Source organism: Scophthalmus maximus, chromosome 4 (genome assembly GCF_022379125.1).
Source record: "Scophthalmus maximus strain ysfricsl-2021 chromosome 4, ASM2237912v1, whole genome shotgun sequence".
NCBI classification, from domain to species: Eukaryota; Metazoa; Chordata; class Actinopteri; order Pleuronectiformes; family Scophthalmidae; genus Scophthalmus; species Scophthalmus maximus.
In genome coordinates this window covers 6,990,915-7,002,612 of record NC_061518.1, presented here as the reverse complement: position 1 = coordinate 7,002,612, position 11,698 = coordinate 6,990,915, and positions in this window count along the sequence as shown.

Genomic DNA, 11,698 nt, shown 5'->3' with positions numbered 1-11,698 from the left:
GCACTTAAATCTTTTATTTTAAAAGCTAATGAACATTATTTTCTACATATTGTTGATGCAAAAGTGGCAAAGTTTAAGATTTTGGTGTACATTACAAACTCAAGTGCCACAAGGGATGGAGTTGTGTATGAAAAAAATTGGATAATTGAATGTATACAAGTCCTTTGAAAACGTTGTTTGTCCATTACATTAAGTCTAGGTGAGAGTTTATTATTTAAAAGCTTCAGGACTGTTCAGATGAGGTTTGATCATATTTGATTGATGGTGATCTGTCGACATACGAGTGGGCAAACATCCTTAAAGGTGCCGGCATATGATTCACATCACTTTCCAGGCCTTACCTCGTGTGAAATGAACAATAAGTATTTGCCAGAGAATTTGCAGAGAAAACTCTCTTATAAAAAGTATTTGTCAGTCTTGTATGCGAGCATCATCAAGTTCATATGATCAACTTTTATAGCGTTATATTTTATTTTCTGAATGACCTTATTACTGCCTAAAACAAAGCAAATATAGACGCCTAACATCAGCCAAAGATCATTTGTAAATGATATATGTAAGCAGTGCACATTTCTTTATTTTTAATTTATTTTAAATTTCTTTTCCTTTCATCTAATATGATATGAACATACCATAAGCATTTACTGAGCGGCCTGATCTGTGTGGTGTGTTGTTTTGTGTTGGCATCAATCTTTTTCTCATCCTCCTCCTGTTCTTGTAACTTAAACACCATGTTTGCAAAGCTCACCTCGCCAACAGGCCTCATCTGATCACCGCAGATGTTGTCACTTGTCATAGAAGGAAAAAGCGCAGGTATTATCAACAACACTCGCGATGACTGTTGTATTCCAGTGGCTGAATGGAATGCAGCCATTTTTTTTTTTGGGAAACACAAACACATTTTTCTTTTTGTCTGCCTCTTCATTTGGAGCCGCCACAATTTGAGAACCCAACACGATTTAACCCCTTCGCTCTCTCCCAAACCCAGAGAGTGCGGCTGGCGGCGGCACACACCTGCGGAGAGGCTCTCCACTGCGCGCCCGCCTCCATCTCCCAGCTCCCGAGCGCGGAAGGACGAATGACCCAATCAGCGGTCCGCCAGGTCAGGGGTCCCGCCCCCCCCCCCCGGTGCCTGTCAGGCTCTCAGAGATAATTGTGAGAAATCTGATTTGCTCTCGGATGGAATATTTGCTGTTTTTCATTTAAGCTCTCTCTCTCTTTTTCTCCTCATCCCTCCCTTCCTCGAGTGTGGGAGTGTTAAATGCCCCCCATTGACCCACTGCGGCGCCACCAGACTCACACACCAGCATTCATTCGTGTTCAAACAAGCTTTTTTTTTTATTATTTATTTTTTTAATCTTGCAGCTTCACACTTTGCGTGTCTGTGCAACCGTGGCTGTGATTTGTCACGAGCCCGATCTGAGTGACACAAATGCCGACATTCCCTGACAGTTGCTTAGTCACATTTTGCGGAGCGGCAACACGCGCAGGACTCGTCCACCGGCCACGTCAGCGGCGACGTGCCCGGCGCGCAGGGAGGCGCGCGCACACGCAGGGGGAGCGTGCGGGCGCGCGCACGCACCGCACGCTCCCCTGCGCGTCTCCGCGGCCAGAGGAGGTTTTATTTGCCCAGTGTGAGATAAGAAAAACACGGGCTAACGCGTTTACAGCCGCCGTGTCACCCGTGATATTAATCTCTGCTTTCTAAATTTGTGTCAAGGAGACAAATGGCGTGAGGTTTTGGAATGAGCTTACGACAGTGTTGATTATTTAATTTTTTCGTCCATTTTTGTGTGCGTGTGGACAGAGGCGGATGAAATCTAAACTGTGTTTCACTGGGACAACAAATGATAAAGTGGGTGCAGATCTTCACTTTTGTTTGCTTGACGATTTGCTGCCTGTTAATGGAAATGATTGTAGTTCCTATTTTATTTTTTTGTTGTTTTTTTTGTTGATGCCTTTCAAGGCCCCAGAAGTCGGTCATATGGATATGCAGCAACTAGGAAAAATGCATAACATCATGCACTTCTAATGTATTTATTCAGATTCATTTGAATATCACTGCTGCACTTTCACAACATGAAAAACAAGGCCGTATGCCAAATTAATACCAATTACCACTTAAGCTACATTATGTCGAATTTTCACGTACAACATTCCTCCTAATGGACGGATAATCGCTGGGTTGCGGTCACTTGCTGTATATGTCACATGTCCATTTAAGGTGAGGATATGAAGCAAGTGTTCAAGACCCTCCAATCCACGGTGACCCCCTCCTCCCGCCGCACTGCTCTACGCTTTCGCACGCCTTGCCCCCTCTGCTACAATGCCAGTTCTTTGCAAAAACCCATTAATATTTGATGCGATCATGGGCCTTCATAAGCAAATTTTGGTCCCCAGCAAGTTGAGCAAAAGCATGATTAATTTAGTATTTATAACCCGACAACCCTTTAAACAACACAGGGCCCCCGGCCACAAGGCGAGGCACAGTTTGAAACAAAATTTCTCAGCCTCTAAATCATAATCAGCGCAGTCATTCAGGATCATTTGAGTTTGGGGACACATCCCCCCCCCCCCCCATTTCACCGGCCACAGTTTTGGTGTGTAGTCAGTGCCTTATGTGGGGAAGGGGCAGCCTCGGTTTGAAAGCTTCACCAGTAAAGATGTGATGTTACATAAAAGAAATCTTTGTTATTACTCAGATGCAAGATAAAAAAAAACACTTCCTTCTGTTGCCATCCTTCCTGTCTTTGTTGGGTAATACTGCTGTGTTGGACTTTAACAAAGCCCTTCAACCCCGTCTGCTGACCACAGGTCCTGGGTAACCCGGGGGAACGCCATCAATAAATCAAGACGTGGTGCTGTAACCAGAGAGCTGCGCCTGTTCTGTGTTATAACTGGAAACATGGAAACAGCGGGTAACCAGTGCATCCTGGATTTTCATTGTTTAGTCTTTTATTCTTTGAATTTTTCTGGGGATATTACTTCTTCTTTCATGTGCAATATGTGAGCTACTGTAGGCATGCTGCTTATTCTTCTCATTCAGTTTCTTTATAGATATTGTGGGGAAAGGAAAGGAGGGAAACAGGTAAATAGTTTAATTTCACTTTAATTTCCTAGTTTATATCCTAAATAATGATCTGGGAAAAAGACAGTCACACTCACCAGATACTGTGCTGTACTGTCAACTTAAACTTGATAACTTATTGCAGGATACACTTAACATCTTTTGTGCTCATCATAAGCTTTGTGTCTTAAAATTGAATGTGAAAAGTAACTAGAGGTGTCGTATAAATGTAGTGAAGTTGAAGAGGTAGCATGAAATTAAAACACTCGATTGAAGTTCAGATTAAAAACTTAAAGTGGCTATAGTTGATTATTTGGGTGTAAAAGAACCATAAACATCCTTGAGATGGACACAAACATGAGTCCAAATTAATGATCATTGTAACCGCCAGATGTTCAAATAACTGTGTGCTAACAATTTTGCCAAATCCTCTTAAAAGACAATTTGAGAGTGGGTGCGTTCACAGACCGTTTCTGCTGTGTTGAAAAAAAAGAAGAGTCACCAGAAGTTGCGAGTTATAATCAAACACACTATGATAGTGGTATTAAAATAATGTTATTTTTATTCATCCTTTATTTCACCAGGAAGGTCCCATTGAGATACAATATCTCTTTCTTCCAGGGAGTCCATGGAGCTTATGAGGCCAGATGTTGTGCCCGGTCAGGACACTCAGAGGTAGCTTTCATTTGACAAATGTTTCTGTGCCAGATTAATAACTAAACTGGAAACAAGTCACATGACCAGACTCTGCAATAGCGTCTCTGCAGTCTTCTCCTCCCTGTTAGGATGAGTGTTACTGCAATCTGTCACTCCGAATCGGATCAGGGCTGTACAGTAACACGATCACTGTACAGTTCTACTTCATTAAAGCTAATCTCTGTGCAGGGCACCGCTGGACTCGGCCGGCCCCTCCCTCCGCCCGCTCTCCTGTCATTGATTGGTGCGGTGATTTGCGGCATGTAATCCAATGCTCCGTGACAGGTTGTAACTGAGGTTAAAGATGGCAATTTAATTATGTGTCAGAGGTCACATTAAAAGGCTGACCCCTTGACCCCATTGGCACAGGACTCTACTGATTAGTGGAAACCAAATGTTATTGATTGGTCCGAGCAACATAACAGACAAATACGAGGGGCGGGATAACAGGTAATTGATGCCGGATCAGTGGATTCATGGAATTCAACTATCCTTCGCCCCCTTGTCATGTCCACCTCGACAGACTGTGTAGTGTGCAGTATGGATTAATACAGCCATGCGATTTTCTGTGTTATTTACAATGATGTGTGTGGACTGGTGTGTCTTTTTTAACTACAGGGACAACATAACTCGTCATAAAACACTGTCCGGAACTCCCACAGCAAATTTGACCATGTTAAAAATACTTGAACTACTCTGAAAAGATTCCATTCAATAGTTTAATGTACTCTAATATACACAGATCGTGCCGTGGAGCATCGCCACACAATCAGAAAACGGATGAAGCTACTCTTGTCTATCAGCTCCTAATTAAACACACAAGCAAAAGGCAAAACCACATGTATAGGCATCGTTTAACCACATTCATATATTAAACCGTGTTGAATCCATTTTGTGCTTTTACATGATCAGTGAGTCATTTGAATTCAGTCGCTGAACTTCCAAGAAGCTACATATTGTAACTTCAAACTATCTGGGACAAGAATTTAAGGAGAAGTTCGTCACTGCCCTACAAAGGCAAAATGCAGTAACTACACATTTGGTCAAAACGGAGTTATAACCTGACTCTCTAAGATCTGTCTGACCAAGAAACACAACCCCTGTAAAACTATGATAACATACACATCAGTTTCTGTATGGATTAAACAAACAAGATGTATGGAGTTAAAAAAATAAGAGCTGTCAATTTGCTGCTAATTAGATTTTCTTACATTCAGACAGTCAAACCAAAGCAGGTCCTCCAATTCCCATTTCCTCCTCCTTTCATTTCCTGTTCAAATCCCACCCCGGTGGATTAACGATGAACAGGGAAGCTCATACCACATCTCTAACACGTGACCACTTAGTACCTTATCTAAAAAAGTTACAGTTTATAGATTGGTTTTATCCAAGGTTGAACAATGTCATGGCCAGTAAGATAGTACCACACTGGAGGTCAATCGGGGCGGTGCGTTTGATTGGTTGATAACGAACCCAAACCGTCACCGTGAGAATGTACAGTCAAGTTAATGTAGCCGACCAAGATAAACTAAACGATTTGTATGTCGTGTATCGCTTTTTGTTTTTCGGGGGGGGGGGGCAAAACGAATGTGGCTCTGGCTCGTTTATGATGCTGTGATCGAGTTGTTCTGTTGTGTCGTTAGGGCGCCGGGTACGAGCGCGTCCCACAATCCCACAGTCAGCCGTATGCAAATGATGGGGCAATTGTACATATACAAATATGTGCCCGTGGTCCACACGGCCTAATGGCCTCCCTCCCTCCCTCCCTCCGGCCGGCTCAATGGCTCATTTAGATATCTGCTCGGTTTATTGTGTGAATAAGTTACGGCGGGCTTGTTACGACCCTCTAGTGTTCCTGTTTCTGCTGTGTGGCTGAGATGTGTGGTGCTCAATTAGGCTGCCCCGGCTGGCGGAGTTAACCCTTTGCGCCAGATAAACTGTTTTTGTCCCCCCCCCCCCCCCCTCAGCCAAATGGTGTTGGTACAGTACGTGGGGGGTTCTGGGCAGGGATCAAAAGATCAATCCTAATACGGTGCTACCAGGCTGACCCCTCAGATGTAATAAAGGCGCCGTCGTTCACCCCTCGGGGCCAATTCGGAGCCCCCCACTCCATGAACAAACCTGGTATCTTTAAATTAGCTGACTTGCTTGCCCTGCAGGTAATTGCATTAGTTTATCAATGTTCAACACAATTTATTACTTACTCCAGCAGCAGTGAGATCCTGGAGTTAATGTCCTCTGTGTGCAGACTGGGGAGGGGGTGGGGGGGTCATTGTGTTTGAGTGTGTGTCTTTTTTTTTGCAAATAAAGTAAAGTAAACACAACGACACCAAATAGTGAAATTAGAGTTTTTATTGCCAGTCGTGGGTTTTAACAGTACAGGTCTGTGGACAAGGACCAAATAATAACCTTAAAATTCACTATAAATGAATGCACAATATATTGCAATATCAATATTTTCTGTAATTTCTTGCCGACCCGACTGTTGCCTTCAAGGTGTCCGATCAACTCTTCCTTCCTCGCCCGTCTCAACTTCTCTCCCAGTGATCGTTCTCGCCTCCGCACATGTGACATAACTTCACGTGACAGCGGACTCATCGGCCATAATAGGGGCTTAAATCAGATCGTCTTTCATTACACTAAAAACAATACTACCGTCTGTACTTCTTCAACCGGAGCTCTCTGGCCAGGGGCTGCGGCGCGCTCCCCCATCACATCTGTATGCATTATGGATCTGTCTGAGGTAATAAACAGACCCTGCTCTTATTCCTGCTTCCTGGTGTCATTATTCCTCGCCCCTCAGATGGATTATGGCCCACTGTGCAACATGTAGAGGAGTGGCGCTCCTCTGATTGCCTTATGGCCATCATGGCTTTGCATATTTACTGCCCATGAATCATGGCGCGCCGAAAAAAACCCAGCGCAACATATTCTGATCCTCCTCCCTCCTCCACTTTTTTACACTCTCTGCTCTGTTTTTACACTTTCTCTCTGGAGCAGTCTCTCATTGTCACTTTTTTTTTTCACCACTTCCACCCTTCCTCTACCGACCCCCCCCCCCATTGTCTGTCTTTCCCTGTGCCTTGATCCTCCTCTCTGCGTTCCCAGCTCCTTAATTAAAGCATGTATTATTAATACTGCTATATCTTTGTCCATCCTTCTTCCCTGTTCGTATGACTGCTACATTAAGTGTAAATTGTTTCGCTGTAATTCCCTTTTAATGTCCCTGTTATAATCAGTGTTTCTGGTGCGCGGATGCAAGGGGGGAGCGAAGAGAAAAAGAAAGAGGGCGACTGAGATCATAGGCTTTTACTGTAACTTACTGTTTGATGTGTGGCTGGCATACTACGGGGCCCCGTAATTAGGGTCTGTTTTACAAGTCAAATGTACATGGCACCAGTCGGCAAAGTATGAGATTAATAAAGGAAAGTTGTCAGATGTGGCTTGTATGGTGTGTTGGCGGTTTCTGCGAAGCCCCATGGGAGAGAACAGGACACTTCAGTGCTCACAGCCTTTTTCTTTCTTTCTTTCTTTCTTTCTTTAAATAAAAGCCTCCCATTGTCCTGTGAAAACTGATTAAAACTATGAGTTAAAGACGTGCATGATTTGTAACAATCTGAGATCTTATTTGACATTATTTTAAAATATGTCATATCCTTTGCCATTTCATTTTACCAACTGTCAGCAGCACAAACGAAATTGTATTCACTTCCATTGTGTTGGACGGGTGGCGGAGGAAGTCCTCGAAACCAGAACAAACAAAACCCCCCAAAAAGCTAGAATGACTAAACGTCAGTGCCAACGGATGCTTTCCAGTAAACTGGGCGAACCGATCCATCTGAGGTGCCTTCAAACCTTATAACAGGGACTTTTGCCGATGAAGCGCTGAACACATTGGCTCATGGGGTTTGTCTGTGCCCCGTCAAAGGCACTTTCCTCTGCCCTCCTCCTCTCACCGCCGCGGCTCACGAAACGGCGTCGAAACTTTACAATTCATCAGTCACGGGGCGCGCGGTCCGCCGTTATTGATTCGAGATGGCCCGTTGGCCGGCGAGAGATCCGCCGTAAAACTGGGCCCGATTTTAAAAACCTACATCCTTCATTGCCGCATGATGGCTGCGGAATGAGATCGTAAGAGGCGGAACGGGGCGTAGTGGCGATAAATAAGAGGGAACGAAATATAATCTGGCAGACCGGCGAGAGGGCCTTCGATAGGAATCTGCATCGCTGATGTCCCTCAAAGTGATCATCGGGCCGGGCATGATTAGCTGTGGAGCGTGAGGTACTGTACAAAGTGTGGTAAGAGGACATTTCCTCCCCATGTCATGGGTCCCGTCTCCGCTGAGACAGATGTTGTGCTTGAGTAATGGCACGACAGAGGCCGTCCCTACTCCGCGAAGGCAAGTAGGTAGCAGGGGAAGAGTGTGAGGGGCCGCTAATATCGTAAAACAGTGTTTAAATATTTTAATTTCATTTGTCAGAGGGGCCCCCTCCTCCCCCTGCACTCCATTACCCTGACAACCATCCTTCATCCGCTGAATGAGTGCATTATTCATTAGCACTAATTATTTTCACATAACGTCTGCCCCGATATATTTAACCTCCACATTACACCCGCGATAATGGCCTTGTAAAATTGAATTGCGAGAAAGAAGTGGAGTTGGGAAGCTCATTTAAAGAACATAAGAGGAAGAGCGAGGGGAGAGAGAGAAAAAAAGAAGAAGTGAGGGAGGGAGGGAGGGAGGGAGGGTGGGTCTTTTTGAAGCAGCTGGAGTAGGGGGGTTGACGGGAAGAGTGTTAAGCACTTTGGGACACGAGGCCCAGAAGTGATGGGACATTTGTTCCTGTCTCATTTGCATGCTGAGAGAAGAGCCCGGTGGTTCTCTGTTGGCTTGACGAGATACCAGAGCGGCCCGTGGGCTACAGAGGTGCCCTGCGGCCTCCCCCCGACCCGACACGTGACCCCACCATTCATATAAAAACACCTGACCTGGGACAGCAGGACCAGAGTCTTTGGTCTCTTTCACCTCGCTTTTCCCCGTCCCCATCTCCCCTGCTTGCACCTCAATTCTCTCCCTTCTTCTTTCTTCTGCTTTGTGTCCAGCTACTTACCTGCCGAGGCCCCACTGATGACCGGAGAGCGGTTGAATCACTCAGGCCTTTCGCGCACGTTCCCCGCTGAGAACGGACGTCTTCCACGTGGATACACTTGAAAACAAACTGAGAAGCGATGAGGGCCTTTACTTTGCTTATTCATGAGATTGACATTCACCAGCATGCAACATTTAGACACAAACAGGACTTGCTGCTCCGCTCGCTTTCTCTCCGCTCTCTCCTGGGCAAGAGTTGTGACCCCCCCATGCCAACAGCTATAGGACGAACCCCCTCACCCACGCACAAGAGAGTACGCACACCAACACATGCTGAAATAATGTGCAAGGAAAACGGCACAGGGAGCTTCGATGAATCAATTAGCCACAGCGATTTCCAGTTATTAGCTAAATATATTTATATAGATCACTTAACTTTAATCCCAACCCCATTTTCAAAGATATAATCTATTTGTCAACAACTATAACTCTTCCTTTAAGAGCCCATAAATGGAGGCTATTGTGTCAGCAGATGATAACATTTAGTCCGACACTGTTCTAAAAACATAACTTAAAATATATCTTAGGAGGGTAATTTGAATTTTTTTGGGAACATAATGTAGGTATATAAATAAATAGAAATGTCTTTATATCTGCTCACAGTGGCACAATATAACTTATAGGGTTCTTCTAAATGCTACGGTGACGTGTTGCCATGTTTTCACTGCACTCAGTTGACTCATAATACAGTCATATGTACAGTATGTACTGTTAAAAAATGTAAAAAATGCATGCGATCAGATCGCTTTTTTTCTCTGACTGTATCGCACTTTTATCAATCCTTGTCTGATGTAAAAAAATTACATATGAATTGATGCATAGGAATGAAAAAGCCTCTCTGTACTGTGTGTGAGATATTAGATGAACAGGTGTGTGAACGATGAAGTTATATCGACCACCTTGATAAGAAATTATAACTTAACTTTTGTTACTGACGCGTAGATAATTCCAACGAGTCCGGTTGATGATGCTTATGAATCCTAATGGATGAAAGACTGTGCAAAAAGTGGAATTTAAAAATGGTTGCTAGTTGCTCGGCAGACAGGCTCTGTTCATAAAAACTTCATTAACCTGTTGATAAATTTGATCCTTCGCTTTCTGAGTAATGGAAATCTATTATATAATATGTGGCATCTTGAAATGAACACAACTTACACTCCGAAACCCGCGAATGTTCAAAAAGTAACAAACAAATTCTCACTCCTGAAGAGCTGGAACCATCAAATCAATTGTCATGTATAATATTCCTTTTTGGTCAGCGATCATTTTGGCACCATTCCTAAACATTACTAAATTACTAAACACATTATATTTTTATAACATCTCATTTTAGATTGTTACACAATACCGTCTCCATCCCCCCCCGTGACATGACAAAAATAAAATCGTTCAGCATATTTTTTGGTGTTTGTTATTCGTTGGGCTTTCTTTCTTTCTTTCTTTTTTTCTTTCTTTCTTTGATTTCTTGAATAATATTGCGGACGGTGACCGCGCTCCTCCTCTCGGGCTATGTGAGCGCGCTGCTTTGTGTATATGCTCGATGCCGGGTAATTGCAGTTCATTTCAACTGGGACCAAATATTATTCTCACGCCTTTTCTTCTGTGTGTGTTAGGCCCAGAAGGCAGCGCGCGCCACGTGTAAAGTATCTGTCTCTCTGACATTTAGATTTGCCTTTTAAAGATGACATTTTTCAAAACTGGCATTTCTCCATGCGTTTTTTTTTTTCTTTTCTGGAGGCGACAAAATTATTCTTTTACATCCCAGTCAAGAGTGCTCACGCAAGTGTGTCATTTGTCCAACCCTTCTGTTGTTTTCGTTTTGCTCGGTAATGTTAATTTTATTTCATGATGTGTGCAGTCGGATGCAGATATTAGTGTCTGATAGTTGTGCCTATCTTTACTCACATTGCGTTACACCTAAAGAATCCGTGCTTGGTTTAATAGACGCTTAATTTTTATTGTGCTTCCGAACCAAATCACGGACATGTGCATGAGAAACCGTTTTCTCGTCTGGCTCTGTGTACGCGTTTGTCACAAGAGCGTGATTTATACGTGGCACAATTTAGCTACATGGCGACAGCTTGATGGGCGGTGGACAGACACTTCTTAGTTTTTGGGAGTCCGACCGAGGCTATCGAGCAGGCGTGCTCATCTTTGACTCACTGGAGATTTTCCAATTACCGCTCTGCGGTGCCCCACAATGAACCCAACGAGCATTGCAATCCCCAAAATAATTTCCTCAATAAAGACGGTGCTTTGCATTATGAAATATTCAGAGCTCAATTTTCCTGCCCCATCACACTTTGGAGAGATCCATAATTACATGATAATCCACAGTGTAATTCATTTTCGGCTACTTTGGGAATCCGAGTTCTCCTCGTCGTAAATTATTGAATGTATCGGTGGATCGATGTGGCTTGCTTTGTGGTATTTGTGATTGTTTTTCTGGGGATTATGTGTGACAGTTTTGTTGTTGTTTTTTCTCCCATTTTAAGGGTCATTCAAAAAGTCAGGACTAATGAGATACTCTGGCCAGACGGCTGATGCATTGGCAGTTATAGCTGGGCGGACGTACAACCATACAGTTCATATCGTTACCAAAGTACAGACACATAAACCTTCCTCACAAGTGGCTGTAATCTTCCGAGAACGGCAGGTTTATGTCGAAACCAACAGCATCCTGTTATGTTGAAGGTTCAGTTATGGCACTGTGACAGAGCATGTATTAGAAACTACAACCTGCGGTATGCTGTTGGATTATGATTTTGCCGGCCGGAGATGTGGG